This window comes from Arachis stenosperma, chromosome 6, assembly GCF_014773155.1.
Source record: "Arachis stenosperma cultivar V10309 chromosome 6, arast.V10309.gnm1.PFL2, whole genome shotgun sequence".
In the NCBI taxonomy this organism is placed as follows: domain Eukaryota; kingdom Viridiplantae; phylum Streptophyta; class Magnoliopsida; order Fabales; family Fabaceae; genus Arachis; species Arachis stenosperma.
This window is the reverse complement of record NC_080382.1, coordinates 71,196,831-71,212,875: the sequence shown is the minus strand read 5'-3', so window position 1 is coordinate 71,212,875 and position 16,045 is coordinate 71,196,831. Positions and strand designations below refer to the sequence as shown.

At 39.9% G+C, this 16,045-nt stretch overlaps 1 long non-coding RNA gene across 1 annotated transcript; it reads right to left on the bottom strand.

Moving 5' to 3' along the window:
• Positions 1-33: 33 nt before the first annotated feature.
• Positions 34-1,752, bottom strand: LOC130935923 (uncharacterized). The gene is made up of 3 exons (XR_009068002.1): positions 1,517-1,752; positions 1,011-1,073; positions 34-506 (listed from the first exon to the last, which is right to left on the bottom strand). It is a non-coding gene; the product is annotated as an uncharacterized LOC130935923 (long non-coding RNA).
• Positions 1,753-16,045: the final 14,293 nt, after the last annotated feature.

Here is a 16,045-nt window from a genome sequence, read left to right as displayed (position 1 = left end):
AAAGAAAAATAAAGAATCGAAACACTTAGCTTAATTAAAATCTAACCGAACTTAAACCGAACCACTAATCCACTAAGAACCATAATTAATCAAACCACTTTCCTTTTCTCTTTTTTCATGACCGAACCATGATCAAGATTGAGAGGAGGAAGAACTAATCATGATTAGCTCACAAACTATATTCTCTTCCTTTGTCATAACAAAAGTCATTTAATCATAGTTACACCCAAGGTTTTGAAAACCGAATCGGTCATCAAACCGTTCTAGTAACTGGTTTACTGATTTATTGGTCCAACCGGTCTAACCGGTGGTTCAACCGAAAAAACGATTTTAGAATAATAAAATAAATAAATTATAAACAATACATAAAATATCTGTTCCTATACTCTGCATTGTTCTGGTCTTGTATGATATGTGCCTTTTTCTTGGCTTGTGGATCATTGCCACTGTGTGTGAGATGATTGTTGTCATCATAATTGTTTTGAAAATACTTCATCGCTCAATACCTACATACATACATAATGAATTGAATCAATAATATGCATGATGGGTATACGTGAATTAATTTATAAAAAGTTAAAACATGACCATATCTAAAATCTGCCTACAGCATTCAGCAACAAACAAACCAAAAGTCCAAAACAGAGTAACAAAAAAAGCTTCACCCAAAACATTTCAGCAAAACCAGCATTCAGCATTCCAAAAACCAGCAAAACCAGCAACTTCAAAACACTAAAATCTGCCTACAGCATTAAGCATTTAGCACATTATGAAACATTCCAAAACACTAAAATGTTCTATACAGTAAAAAACCAAATAAGACACACTAACAAGCTCTTCTCTTTTCCGCCACACAAAAACAAAAAAGAATGCTCAAATGACTTAAATTTGCATCATGCTATTACAGTAACTGCAGTTATGCATTTTCTTATAATCATTTCCACAAATTCGTATTGTATCCACATGCAAAAAATTAACATCACAATCACATGGAAACATAAACCACTTACCTCTATCATCGGAATTTAAATCCCCAGTAGCATTTCCATTGTTCGCATACTCTTCTTGTGCCACTGTTTATAGGGGCAGACAAATGGCAAAATTAAATAAATAATGAATAAATAGCAAAATCGCATAAAACCGAAAAATAAATGAATAAATACCTGAACAAAAAAAAAGTGAACAAAAAAATTTGGAGCCATCAACAACTAGTAAACCAGAGTAACAAACTAACAGAGCCATCAGTAAACTAACAGAGCAATCGAGCCATTGAGCAATTAGAAAACAGTCACACTAAAACAGAGTAACAAACTAACAGAGGAAACGAGCCATCAGTAAAGAAGAAGAAGACCGAAGAAGAAGACCAAAAATTGAAAACAGTCACACTAAAAATGGAACAATAATTGAACAAGAAAATCGAAGAAGAAGACCAAAGAACAACAATTTCAGGACTTCAAAGTTCAAACTAAGAAGAAGACCGAACAATCAGTTAAGATGAAGACGAGAAGTCACTAACCTGGGTTTCGTGCCGGAAAGCATGCGAACATGAAGACGACGTGCCGCGCTACTAGGTTTCGGACACGGGGGAGAGGAAGAAGCAGCGGCGCTGACGACCTGGGGACGGTGGTGGCGCTGTGGACCTGGGAACGGCGGCCGCGATGAAGGGCTAGGGTTTCCCTTGGCTTGAGAGTTCTCCAGGATTAGGACGATTCACGAATGATTGCGGAAGAAGGGGGGTTAGCTCACGAAGACTTGGGCCAGTTTTTTTTTAAATAACAAACGATGTCGTTTTATTCGAATCGGCCGGTTACCGGTCCGGTCCAACCGACCGGTTTTCGGTCGATTCGACGATTTACAAACGGTTTTTAGCTCATGCTGGAAAGAAAATGAAGAGGTGGAGGTGCTGCAACAAGCTCAAAGAATAGAGGAGAAGCTGCAATCAAAGTCAGCATTTAAGATTCATAGCAAGGACAGTCCAAAAATTGAGATCCCAAAACCTGAACTATCTCCTGGAAAAGAAGAGAGTCCCAAGAAGAAAATGCCAAGAGGATGGAGAAACAAGAAAATCTCCACTGAAGACTTCTCACCAGGGGATAAAGTGATGCTAACTTACCAACCAATAGAGACATCTCCACACTTTTCTGGATACTACACAGTGAACAAAATCCTCTCACTTGAACATGTGGAAATCATCAAGAATGATACTGGAAGGAAGCTCACGGTGAGAGGGGAAGGATTAAGGTACTATGATCATCATCCGCCCTAAAGAGGGACAACCGTCAAGCTAATGACGATAAAAAAGCGCTTGTTGGGAGGCAACCCAACCAAAGGTAGTCTTCTTTTCTTAGTTAATTCAATAAAAGAGTTAAGTATATTTATCTGCATTGCAAGGAGCTAAGTTTGGTATTACACACCAACAGAATTCAAAGGTGAATGTGAGGTGCTAAGTTTGGTGTTCCACCAAAAAGTTTCATTAAAGACACATTTTAACCCTTTGCATGATTAGTCACTAGCTCCAAACAATCAGAAAAATTACTTAACAATTGCTACTTTTAATTTAGATTTTATTTCCTTAATTGTTATCTTTAATTTTGCTTACTTGAAACACATGTGCTACTAATGTTTCATTGTGTAAGACATTCATGATCTATCTTAGCCCCATAGCCACGGTTCTAATTGTTGCTTGAGGACAAGCAATCATTCTAAGTTTGGTGTGGGAAGGGGAAGAAAAGGAGGAAAAGGACAACAATAGAGAAGATAAATTACAAGGTTGTAAAGTTCTTTTTTTTCTCTCATTTGTTTCCAGCACTTTAAATTGCATGATTGTCTTATTACCTTCTTTATATGCATGTGTGGTATGAATAAGCATAGCTTGAATTTTGATTTGCAATATGTTGCTGTGGCATTATGACTACCAACTTGAGTTTTGTGAATTCAAAAGCAAAAAAAAGCATCATGATCATAAACAAACAAGGAATTAAAGAAGAACTTGGCATGTGCATACAAGTATTGGAAGGCTAGTATGTTTGATTGTTGCTCAATTGCATTAGATTTGATTTAATTGGAGTTTTCATCTAGAACATTTTGTGAAATCTTTTGAAATCATGAAAACCTTGAAAAAAAAGAGGCAAAGAAAAGAAAAAGGGAAAGAATGAGAAAGTTGAAGGCTCTGAGTACCAATGACAATTCCATTGTTAAGTACTTGTGGTGTTTATGTATCAAGTAAAATGCTTGAAAACAAAACACTTAGAAGTCAAGGCTAGGCTCAAGTGCAAAAGCACTCCCTCAAAGCTCAAGGCTCTGAGCATCAATGATTAGAGAGTCAAGAAAAGAAATAAATGTGCTTAATGAAGTCCTCTAATTAAATGCTTGTGGTGCTTATGTATCAAGTGGTAATACTTGAAAACAAAGCATTTAGAGTCGTAGTTTTGTAATCAACTCATGGGGCAAAGCACCCAAAAGGAGAAGCTAATAAGAAAATCAAAAGCTTGATTCAAGGAAGAAATATAAGAAAAAGATTTCATAAATTGAGCTAGATAGAAGCATCAATCATTCACATTTCTTTTGTGATTGTAGCATTCTTAGAAAAACTAGCTTACCATGAACATTGAGTTGTTATTCTTCTTACCTTGGATTGTCAATCTCTATTGCATGATTCTCTTCTTGCTTGAGGACAAGCAAGGTTTAAGTTTGGTGTTGTGATGCAAGTGCATATTTGCTTTATTAGTTAGTTAGTTTAGTTAGTTTTAGCTTAATTGTACTCATTTTCTCTAAATAAACAAGTCCTTTTATGAGTTTTTTTCTCCATGCATGAGAACACCAAGGAACATGTTGATTCTAGCCAAATTCATGCAAATGATCTAAAGAATACATACATGAATGAGTATGAATGAATCTCATGAAATTTATTGTATGAATTGGTAAGACTTTGAAGCTATTTCCTTTGTTGATGATAGGTGATGAAACAAGGAAGCATGGAAGCAAGAATGATGCAAGCTGGGCAAGAAGAAGAAGTTGGCGTTGCCAACTTGGGAATAGGGTGCGTTTTTATGGATAACGCCAGGCAACCAAGAAGCAAAGTTGGCGTTGCCAACTTGAGAAATGTGGTGCGTTGTTGGAGGCAACGCCAGGATGCCTTGGAAGCAAAGTTGGCGTTGCCAACTTGAGGAATGTGGTGCGTTGTTGAAGGCAACGCCAGGCAGCCCTGGAGAAGCAAATCTGGGCGTTGCCAACTCTAGAAGGGCGTTGCCAACGCCAATTTGTGAAGCAAGCTTGGCAACCTTGGAAGGCACGAGCACGTTACTAACTTGGAATGCATAGGCGTGTTCATTGGCAACGCCACACACAAGCAAGCTTGGCCCTGGAAAATGAGATGCACGTTGCCAACTCCAAGTTATGAAGGCGTGTTCCTTGGCAACGTAGCAAGCAATTTTGGCACAAAAGGGGAGCTCGAGCACGTTGTTGAGCTAGGAAGCATTGGCGTGTTTGGCAACAACGCCAGGAATGGTTGCTTGGCTAGGCACCAAGTCTTGGTGCCAACCAAGTTGCCAACGCCCATAAGTCGCACCAATCAAGTTGCCAACGCCCATAAGCCATGCCATGCACGTTGCTAACGCCCATAAGCCTTGCCATGCACGTTGCCAACGCCAGGAAGGGCACCAATCAAGTTGCCAACGCCCATAAGCCTTGCCATGCACGTTGCCAACGCCAGGAAGCAAACATGGAGCCTTGAGAAAGGCTCGAGCACGTTGCCAACGTGCTGAAGAGAAGGAGTGTTCATCAACAACGCCAGGAAAATTGTGATGCACGTTGCTAACTTGGAATATAAGGGCGTTATCCACAACAACTCTAACAAGGCAGCCTGACCTTACCTCCTTCAATGGAGTATATCTTGAGCTACAAAACTCCAAATGAGGTGATTCCAACGGCATTTGAAAGTAGACATCCATAGCTTTCCAACCATATATCATAGTATGGGGTTGTCATTCATTTTGAAGCTTCAAAAGCTGGCGTTACCAACGCTGGAAACAAGGGCGTTTTCACCAAAAACGTGTGCGATTTTGGCAGCCTGACCATGTCCTCTTCAATGGAAGATATCTTGAGCTACAGAGATCCAAATTGAGTGCTTCCAGTTGCGTTGGAAAGCTAACATTCAGAGCTTTCCAACCATATATAATAGTCTATGGTGGAGCACAAAATTGAAGCCAAATCAGAGTCATCTTTAGGAGCCAAAAACAAGAACATGAAGTGAAATTCAAGAAGGCTAGAAGGTAGCCCATGAGGAAGCACGAGCACGTTGCCAACGTGCTAGCAAGGGTGCGTTTTTGGCAACAACGCCAGCCCCAAGCCCCTGCCTTGGGAGGCTAGGCACGAGCACGTTGCCAACTTGGGAGTGAAGGTGCGTTTTTGGCAACAACTTGGCAGCTTGACCTTACCTTCTTTGAGGAAGCATAACTTGAGCTAGGAAAGTCCAAATGAGGTGATTCCAGTGGCATTGAAAAATAGACATCAAGAGCTTTCCAATGATGTATAATAGTCCATATTGAGGCAGAAGGTTGACACTCAAATTCTGGGCTACATTTAGCATGAAAGCAGAGCCAAGAAGAGGAGAAGCAAGTTGTTAGCAACAACTTGGGCTAGCAACGCCCAAGTCTCATACTTCACTTCCAGGAAAATGTCATGCACGTTGCCAACGTGCATTATGCCTGGAGTTATTGCCAACAACGCCCCTCAATGGGCCAGAATTGGTGCCAACTTGCTCTGTTTCCTCTATTCCTTACAAAAGCTAGCAAGTTCATCAATTGAACCAGGAATTCAACAAAGAGAAAGCCCACATTGCTAGCCCACTTGAAGATCTTTGAAAGAGTTTTAGGACTAGTATAAATAGAGATTGAGTTTGTACTTTAGGGGACTTTTACTTTACTTTTGACACTTAGAACTTTTTCATACTTTTAGCACTTTTATTTTGAGCACTCTTTGGTACTTCCGGGAGGATAACCAGAGAGCTATTTTTGGTGTTTCTTGGAACTCTTCTTCTTGATTTCTAAAGCTTTAAGCATTTCATTATTCTTCTTCTTCTTCTCTTTACACTTAGTTTAATTTTGGTTTATGGTAATTGTTGTTGAAATTGGAGCAATGACTCACTAAACCCCACTTTCATTAGGGGGAGGAGCTCTGCTTGTTGGAATGAATTGGTGAATTCATCTTTTCCTCCTCAATTCTAGTGGTTGATCTAAAGAGGGAACTCTTGTTCTTCAAAGATTCAACCACCATCGAGAGAGGGGTTAATCTATATGAATTATGTGGTGAATTTGAGGAATGAGCCACATACTTCAGTTTAGAGTTCATCCTCTCATGATTTCCTTAATCAATACACCTTGGTTAGTATGTGAGATGTAACTCTCCTTGGTTGAGATTATGGGAATTGTGTGGCTGGATTAGAATTGAGCTTCATCTCTTCTCATGAACAAATAGATCACGAGAGTGGCATTTGGCTATGTTGAGAGAAATTGAATCACCAAGAGATTGGGATTCAATTACCCACTTGCCATGGATCTAAGCACATGATTGAGAAGGATTTGACTAACATCAATTCATGAAAACTTGCATCTCTGATCCCTAATGATCCTCTCTATCATTAATTCTCATTTCTTTTGTTCTTAGTGTTTGAAAACCCATTACCCAATCCCCTTCTACATTCTTGCAATTTATTATTCTTGTCATTTACATTCTGTTTCTTTATTTCTTACTCTTTTGCTCTTTAGAATTCAGCACTCTATTTCTTGCAATTTACTTTTGATGTCATTTAAGTTTCTTGCAATTTAAGTTTCCGTTATTTACTTTCACTTTATTTCTCTCTTCTAGTTCTTTACATTCTTTGCCATTTAAATTCTTGCAATTATGTTCAAAAATCAAAATGCTCATGAAATCAAAACTATGTTCGCTTGACTAAATCTACCATTTAACTAAAGTTGCTTAATCTACCAATCCTCGTGGGATCGACCTCACTCCTAGTGAGTCTTATTACTTGATGCGACCCGGTATACTTGCCGGTTATACGTGAAATCTAATTTTTACGTATCAAGTTTTTGGCGCCGTTGCCGGGGATTGGAAAGATTGACAATGATTAAGTGAAAGGTGGTTTAGATTAAGCATTTTTTTTATTGTGTTTTTGTTAAGCCCACTAACTGTTTGATACTTTGTTTCACTAACCCCAATTTCACTCTAGTTCTAGAGTGTCTCACTTGTGATTTTGGTTTTGTTTGTGTATGTCAGGAGCTAGTAGACGTAATATTGAGGACGAGAGAACCCTCCGAAGGATAAGGAGAGCAGAAAGAGGAAAGTTCATAGTTGGTGAAGAAGGGTCAGAGGAATCAGAGGGAGAAGATCAAGTCATGGAGGATGAGATACAAAATCCTCCTGGAGGGGTCAACAATAATGATAGACCACCTAGAAGGGTGCTTTCTTCTTACACCATCCCTGATCCAAGACATTGTGGGAGCAGTATTGCTACACCAAATGTTCAGGCCAATAACTTTGAGTTAAAACCTCAGCTCATCACTTTGGTACAGAACAATTGCTCTTATGGAGGGGGACCTCTTGAAGACCCAAATCAACATCTATCTGTTTTTCTGAGGATATGCAATACAGTGAAGACAAATGGAGTGCATCCAGATGTCTACAAGTTGTTGCTATTCCCATTCTCTTTGAGGGACAAGGCCACTCAATGGCTAGAATCATTCCCCAAGGAAAGTCTCAATGATTGGAATAAAGTGATGAGCAAATTTTTAGCAAAGTTCTACCCACCTCAAAAGATCATCAAGTTGAAGACAGAGGTTCAAACTTTCAGGCAAATGGAAGGGGAGTCGTTGTATGAAGCCTGAGAAAGATATAAGGCACTAATGAGAAGATGTCCCCCCGACATGTTTAGTGATTGGGTTAAGCTCCAAAACTTCTATGAAGGCTTAAGCTTAGAAGCAAGGAAGGGACTAGACTACTCATCAGGAGGATCACTCAACATGATGAAAACTGCCGAGGAGGCTCAAAACCTCATTGAGATTGTGGCAAACAATCAATATTATTACTCATCAGAGAGGCAGCATAATCCGACCCCAAAGAAAGGTGTAATGGAGCTTGAAGGTGTTGATGCTATCTTGGCACAAAACAAGTTAATGCACCAACAAATCCAACAACAAATGGAGATGATAACAAAGAGAATGGATGGTATGCAACTTGCATCAGTGAACACAACAAATCAACCATCACTTGAATGGAGCCAAGGTGAAGGGATCACGGTTGAACAACCACAAGAACAAGTTCAATACATGCAGAACACTTCAAATTCTCAGGATGAATTTCATGGTGATACATACAATTCATCCTGGAGAAATCATCCCAATCTAAAGTGGGGTGAAAACCATTGGCAAAAGAACAACAACCACAACCACAACCGTAACACAAATAACCAAAATCACCATGCCACCAACACTAACCAATATAGAAAAACACAAAACACATATCAACACCCTCACAATAACTCACAAACTCACCAAAATAACTTCCCTGCACCAACATCCAACACACAGAATTACCACATTAATCCACCCAACAACTTCCAACAACAATCACCCCCCATCATACCCCCAATTGACCATCATGAGACTAGAATTGCAAGTCTTGAAGCAACCTTGCAAGCACTTGCTCAAACCACTCAAGCCTTAGCTAAGGGACACAAGGAACATGAGGTCATCATGAAGAATATTGAGAGACAAGTGGGACAATTAGCCAAACAAGCTGAGCGACCAACCAATGTCCTCCCAAGTGACACAATACCCAACCCAAGAGAAGAATGTAAGGCTCTACAGTTAAGGAGTGGCAAGGTAGTTGGTGAAAGTTCAAATAAAGAAGCAACAAAACCCAAAGAGCAAGACACAGTGGAGAGGCAAGATGAAGAAAAGGCTTCAACATCTAACAAAGGCAAGGAGGTTGTCAAGCCACAAGGCAATCCACCAAGTCAAGGAGGCAACCGTGATGGCAAGGAGAGTATGAATCCACAAAAAGAAAACAAAAATGAAGGAGTGAAAGCTTATGTACCCAAGCTTCCATACCCAACTAGGATACACAAAGGAGCAAAAGACCAACAATTCCCAAGGTTCTTAGAAATCTTTAAGAAACTTGAAATCAACATCCCATTAGCAGAAGCTCTGGAACAGATGCCATTATATGCAAAGTTTCTTAAGGAATTGATCACCAAGAAGAGAAGTTGGCAAGAAAAAGAAACGGTGATTCTCAATCAAGAGTGTAGTGCCATCATTCAACAAGGGCTACCTCCAAAACTCAAAGACCCTGGCAGCTTCCTCATACCTTGCACGATTGGGAGCATGGCCGTTGACAAATCACTTTGTGACCTGGGAGCAAGCATTAACCTAATGCCCCTTACCATGATGAAGAAAATGATGATTGAAGAGCTTAAACCCACAAGGATGTCACTCCAACTTGCTGACAGATCCATCAAAGTACCAAATGGAGTAGTTGAGAACCTCTTGGTGAAGGTGGGAAACTTCATATTCCCAGCTGATTTTGTGGTCCTAGACATGGATGAAGAGGGAAACAATTCAGTCATTCTTGGTAGACCCTTTTTGGCTACAGCTAGAACAATCATTGATGTGGAAAAGGGAGAGATGATTTTCAGAGTGCATGATGAGCAAATGACCATAAATGTCTTCAAAGCAATGCAACACCCTGTTGAGAAAGAAAATTGCATGAGGATTGATGTAGTAGACTCTTTGGTTGAAGAAGTACTTGACACAAACCATCAAGTGAAACAAGAAGAGGTCCATAACATCAAGGGACAAGAAGAGAACAAGTTGGAAGCATCAGAGGAACCAAGTGAAGCTACGAAAGAAGAGGCACCACAACAAGAGTTGAAACCACTACCCCCTCATCTCAAATATGCATTCCTTGGTGAAAAGGACAGCTTCCCAGTGATCATCAATTCCACATTGAGTGCAGAGGAAGAAGAAAAGCTCCTTGTAGTATTGAAAGCTCACAAAGAGGCATTGGGATGGACCATTGATGATTTGAAAGGCATAAGCCCTGCCGTATGCATGCACAAGATACTCTTAGAGGAAGGTTCCAAACCGGTGGTGCAACCCCAAAGAAGATTGAATCCTACAATGAAGGAAGTTGTTCAAAAGGAAGTCCTGAAGTTGTGTAAAGCTGGGATCATCTACCCCATATCTGACAGCCCATGGGTCAGTCCAGTGCAAGTGGTTCCCAAGAAAGGGGGGATGACTGTCATTGTTAATGAGAAGAATGAGCTTATCCCAACACGAACAGTGACAGGGTGGAGAATGTGCATAGACTATAGAAGGCTGAATGATGCTACACGAAAAGACCACTTTCCTCTCCCTTTCATTGATCAGATGCTTGAAAGGTTGGCTGGCCATGCCTACTATTGTTTTCTTGATGGGTATTCTGGGTATAATCAGATTGTGGTTGACCCCATGGATCAAGAGAAGACTTCCTTTACTTGTCCCTTTGGAGTCTTTGCATATAGGAGAATGCCATTTGGACTGTGTAATGCCCCAGCTACCTTTCAAAGGTGCATGCTATCAATCTTCTCAGACATGGTAGAAAAATTTATTGAAGTCTTTATGGATGATTTCTCTGTTTTTGGTGATTCCTTCAATACTTGCTTGCACCATCTAACCTTAGTCTTGAAAAGGTGCCAAGAAACAAATCTAGTTTTGAATTGGGAGAAATGCTATTTCATGGTACCCGAAGGCATTGTTCTTGGTCACAAAATTTCAAGAAAGGGTATAGAAGTTGACAAGGCAAAAGTAGAAATTATAGAAAAACTTCCTTTGCCAACTAGTGTGAAAGCCGTTAGAAGTTTCTTAGGGCATGCTGGATTTTATAGGAGATTCATCAAAGATTTTTCCAAAATAGCAAAGCCACTAAGCAATTTGCTGGTGGTAGACAATCCTTTTATCTTTGATGATGAATGCAAACATGCTTTTGAAACTCTAAAGGCTAAGCTCACCACAGCACCAATCATCACACCCCCAAGTTGGGGACTACCTTTTGAACTCATGTGTGATGCTAGTAACTTTGCAATTGGTGCTGTGTTGGGGCAGAGGAAGGAAAAGAAGCTTCATGTTATCTACTATGCAAGTAAGGTATTGAATGAAGCTCAAAGAAACTACACCACAACAGAGAAAGAGCTACTAGCTGTGGTATATGCTTTTGATAAGTTTAGACAATACTTGATTGGATCTAAAGTCTTAGTGTATACTGACCATGCTGCTCTTAAGTATCTTATGTCAAAACAGGATGCAAAACCAAGGCTAATCAGATGGGTGCTACTCTTACAAGAGTTTGACATTGAGATCAAAGATAGAAAGGGCAATGAAAATCAAGTTGCTGATCACTTATCAAGGGTACCACAAGATGCATGTCAAGACAACTTTCCATCAATCAATGAAGAATTTCCAGATGAACATCTCTTGCACATTCAACATGTCCCTTGGTTTGCAGACATGGCCAACTACAAGGCGGGGAGAATCATTCCACAAGAGTACACAAAACAACAAGTCAAGAAACTGCTACATGAGGCTAAGTTCTTCTTCTGGGATGAACCATTCTTGTTCAAAAGATGCCCAGATGGAATGATAAGAAGATGTGTGTCAGAAGGTGAGATGAAGGACATACTATGGCATTGTCACAACTCTAGCTATGGTGGTCATTTTGGGGCTGAAAGGACGGCTGCAAAGGTCCTTCAAAGTGGTTTCTATTGGCCTTCAATCTTCAAGGATGCTAGAGAGTTTGTGAGCCATTGCAATGAATGTCAAAGAACAGGGGGTTTGTCAAAGAAAAATGAGATGCCTCAGAAGTTCATTTTGGAAGTGGAGCTCTTTGATCTGTGGGGAATAGATTTCATGGGACCCTTCCCTCCATCTTACACATTCAAATACATTTTGGTAGCAGTAGAGTATGTCTCCAAATGGGTAGAAGCCATAGCCACCACCACATGTGATACCAACGTGGTCTTGCAATTCCTCAAGAAGAACATCTTCACTAGATTTGGAGTGCCCAAAGGACTCATAAGTGATGGGGGAAGCCACTTCTGCAACAAGCAACTAAACTCTTTACTCTACAAGTATGGTGTTACTCACAAAGTGGCTACACCATATCACCCACAAACCAATGGACAAGCTGAACTTGCCAACAGAGAGCTAAAAAGGATCTTGGAGAAGACTGTGGGAACAACAAGAAAGGACTGGGTTAGGAAGCTGGATGATGCACTTTGGGCATATAGGACAGCCTTCAAGACACCCATAGGAAAATCTCCATTTCAGTTGGTGTATGGAAAGGCATGCCATCTCCCTGTGGAGCTTGAACATAAGGCCTTTTGGGCCACCAAACTTCTGAATCTAGATGCTCAAGCAGCAGGAGAGAAGAGGTTGCTACAACTCAATGAACTTGAGGAGTTCAGATTGGAGGCATATGACAATGCCAAAATATACAAGGAGAGGGCAAAGAGATGGCATGATAAGAGGATCTCTCAAAGAACATTCGAACCAGGCCAAAGGGTGTTGTTATTCAATTCAAGATTGAAGTTTTTCCCTGGGAAGCTGAGGTCTAGATGGACTGGTCCATACACCATCACCAAAGTATCACCTCATGGCTATGTCGAATTACTTGATGAAGCCTCAAAACAAACCTTCACAGCTAATGGACATAGGGTGAAGCACTATTTTGGTAGCCCTTGGAGCAAGGAAGAGAGTGTGCAACTCTTAACATGAGCAAAGAAGCTGCATTGTCAAGCTAAGGACAATAAACAAGCGCTTCATGGGAGGCAACCCATGCACAGGGAGTCTTTTATTTTCATACTTTAGTAACCAATAATGATTAAGTAGACTAGTACATGGTGTATGCAAGGCACTAAGTTTGGTGTGGCCAATCTTGAAGTAATGGCAAAAGTGTGTTCTACAACACTTAGCCACAAACTAAGTTTGGTGTCCATACATACACGAAAATGCTAGACTATGGAAAGATAGTCATCTATTTTATTCAAAAAAAAAAAGAAAAAAACGTGAAATAGCATATAATGTAGGTAAAATACTAAGTTTGATGTGGCTATCTTTGGAATAAATTCCATAGAGCACTTAGTCACAAACTAAGTTTGGTGTCTTTACTTACATTAATAATGCTAGAAAAAATAGATTAGGGAATCAATTCATAAATTTTAATTTTTAGTTTAGTCAATTTTGCATAGGAATATCATCATAAGTTTTTAGCTATTAATGTCACTTTAAGAATCTTAAGCTTTTGGAATTTTGTTGCAGGAAAGAAAGAAAGAAGTGATGGGGAATCTTGGAAGCATATAATGAAAGAAAGAAAGAAATGATGGAGAATCATGGTGAATGAGGTCACGGATACACAAGGATGGGAAGTCACATGAGTCTTAAACTTTGTGCATTGGAAAGAAGTGAATTCAACATGCATTGGGCACAAGGAAGCATGCTCCCCATGCCATGACCGAGCCTTAAATGCCATTAGAACCATGCATCCTCACCAAAGTTCACTTTAAATACTTCAACCACATTCATCAAACCTCATTCTTCATCACTCATTCTCCTACCCCCATAACCTCATTTCATTACCCGAACCCATACTCAACCTCAAACCCACTCCATGTTTCATATATTTTTGTCTTAGGCCTAATCTTTACCCAACAAAACTCTTGAAGCATTACATCTCTCACATAGCCGAAACACTCAATCTCCTTCACCATCATCTTCTATCTTCTCTAAGTCACCGTGCTCATCTTATATCTCTCTCATTCACAACTATTTTCTTTATGCTTGAGGACAAGCATTGATCTAAGTTTGGTGTGGAAGATTCAACCTTGCAAGTGAATCTCAATGGCCTCATCATCAAGGGATAGGAGAGAAGATGAATTTGATGAAAGAAGATTCAAATCCAAACACAATGAGCGGATCTTTAGTTGGATGTCAAGCAAATATGTTGTTCCAGAGCTACCATTCAAGCTTAAAAAAGATGAATACCCTGAAATACAAAAAATAATCAGAAAAAGGGGATGGGAGCTTCTCTGTGACCAACCTCAAGAAGTGAGCATGCTTCTCATCCATGAGTTCTACACTAATGTGATAAGAGAATATGATGATGAAGAACCTTACATGAGTTATGTAAGAGGTGTGACTGTTGATTTTAGCCCGGACACCATCAACAGGGTGCTAAAGGTCAAGGCAAAACAGTTCAAACGACCTAGCTATGAAGAAAGGGTTGAAAATGACCCAAGATATGTGGATGTGGTGAGTGACTTATGCAGAATAGGCACGGATTGGGTGTTGGATTCACATGGACAACCACTCAAACTTCGGAGAGGTGATCTCATACCTCAAGCAAAAGGATGGCATGACATAGTGAGGAGGTCATTGATCTCTACTTCAAATAATTCTGAGGTAACGGTGAATAGAGCAATAATGATCCATTGCATAATGAAAGGAGGGGAAATCAATGTTGGAGACATTATAGCCAAGAACATCATTGACATAGCTCAAAAGGTCAAACAGGATAGTTGGCTAGGATATCCTAGTACCATTCTGCGCCTATGTGAAGAAGCTGGAGTGCCTCTGGAAGAATTTGAAGAAACTGATGTGGTCTCTGTTGGGAAACCTCTTACCAAAGAAAGGTTGGAGTTCATCACCACAACCCAATTGGAAAGGCAACCTTTAGCAAGAAGGAAGAAAAGGAAAGAAGTAAGACAAGAGGAGGAGCCTCAACAAATGGAAGAACCCCACACTTTAAACATGAACCAACTCCAAGCCGCCTTGGAAGGGATTTCTGGGCAATATTCACAAATTCAAAGAAGCCAACAGGAACAAGCACAACAACAAAGGGACCTTTGGCAATTGATGGATCAACAAAGAGGGGTTCAAGTTCAATGGATGGACCAACAAAATGAATACCAAACACACATGATGGAACTACAACAAGAACAATATGCCAAGATGCAGGAAGCCATCAACAATTCAACTCTGGAACATGAAAGAGCCATGGAGAAAGTAATACAAGAACAAGCTCAACTAAGGAAAGAGCAAGCTCAGCAAAGGGAGCTTCTCCATAGGTTGGATGCTAGACATGATGCATTTCACAAAGATTTCAATGAAAGTAGAATGTTCAGGGAAGCCAGGCATAAGGACAGACTTGACTATGATATATGCACCCAAGAAAAGCTCAGTTACCTCTGTTCCACACCTCCATTACTCAACCCACAAATCAAAACCTTTAATGAAGCTCGCAAGATATTTGAAGAGCAGGAACTTGCAAGGGTGAGATTTAATCAACGGAGGCTAAAGGAGACAATGATAAGCTCAGGAATTTGGCAAGAAGAGGGGGATGCAACAACAATGCAACAAGGAGAACGGAGAAGCAAAAAGAAAGAAGATCCAAAGGGGGATTCAACAACAAAGCAACAAGGAGAGTTAAGAAGTAAAAAGAAACAAGATCCAAAGGGCAAAGGAAAGCAAGGAGAATCAAGCAAAGGAAAAGGGACATGAAGACTAAAGGTGGTGAAGTTCCTTTGTTTTTCTTTATGTCTTTATGTTTTATTAAATAAAGAAGATGTATGTCTGAAATATGGTATACCTTCTAGGATGCATTTTCTTTTTGAAGCATTGTCTTTTATGTTGCCCATTCCATGCATCACCACTCACAGATTTGGAATGGTTGCTTGCCTTTAGTACTTTTACTTGTCATTGGAATAAAAGATGTAGTTTGATGCAAGAACAGAGAGAATTCTAGCTTAAAAAGAATCATGTTGTCCCATGAGAAAAGTGCTAGCATACATGCATTTATTGTGAAAGAATCAAGGTTCAATGAACTCAAAAGAATGCTTGCCATACAAGACTAGTTTGGTTAAGGATCACAAAGACTTTAACAGTAAAAGCACAAATAACCTTGACAATAAAGAAAATAGAGTACAAAGAATGAAAGGCTAGGCATCAATGACATAATT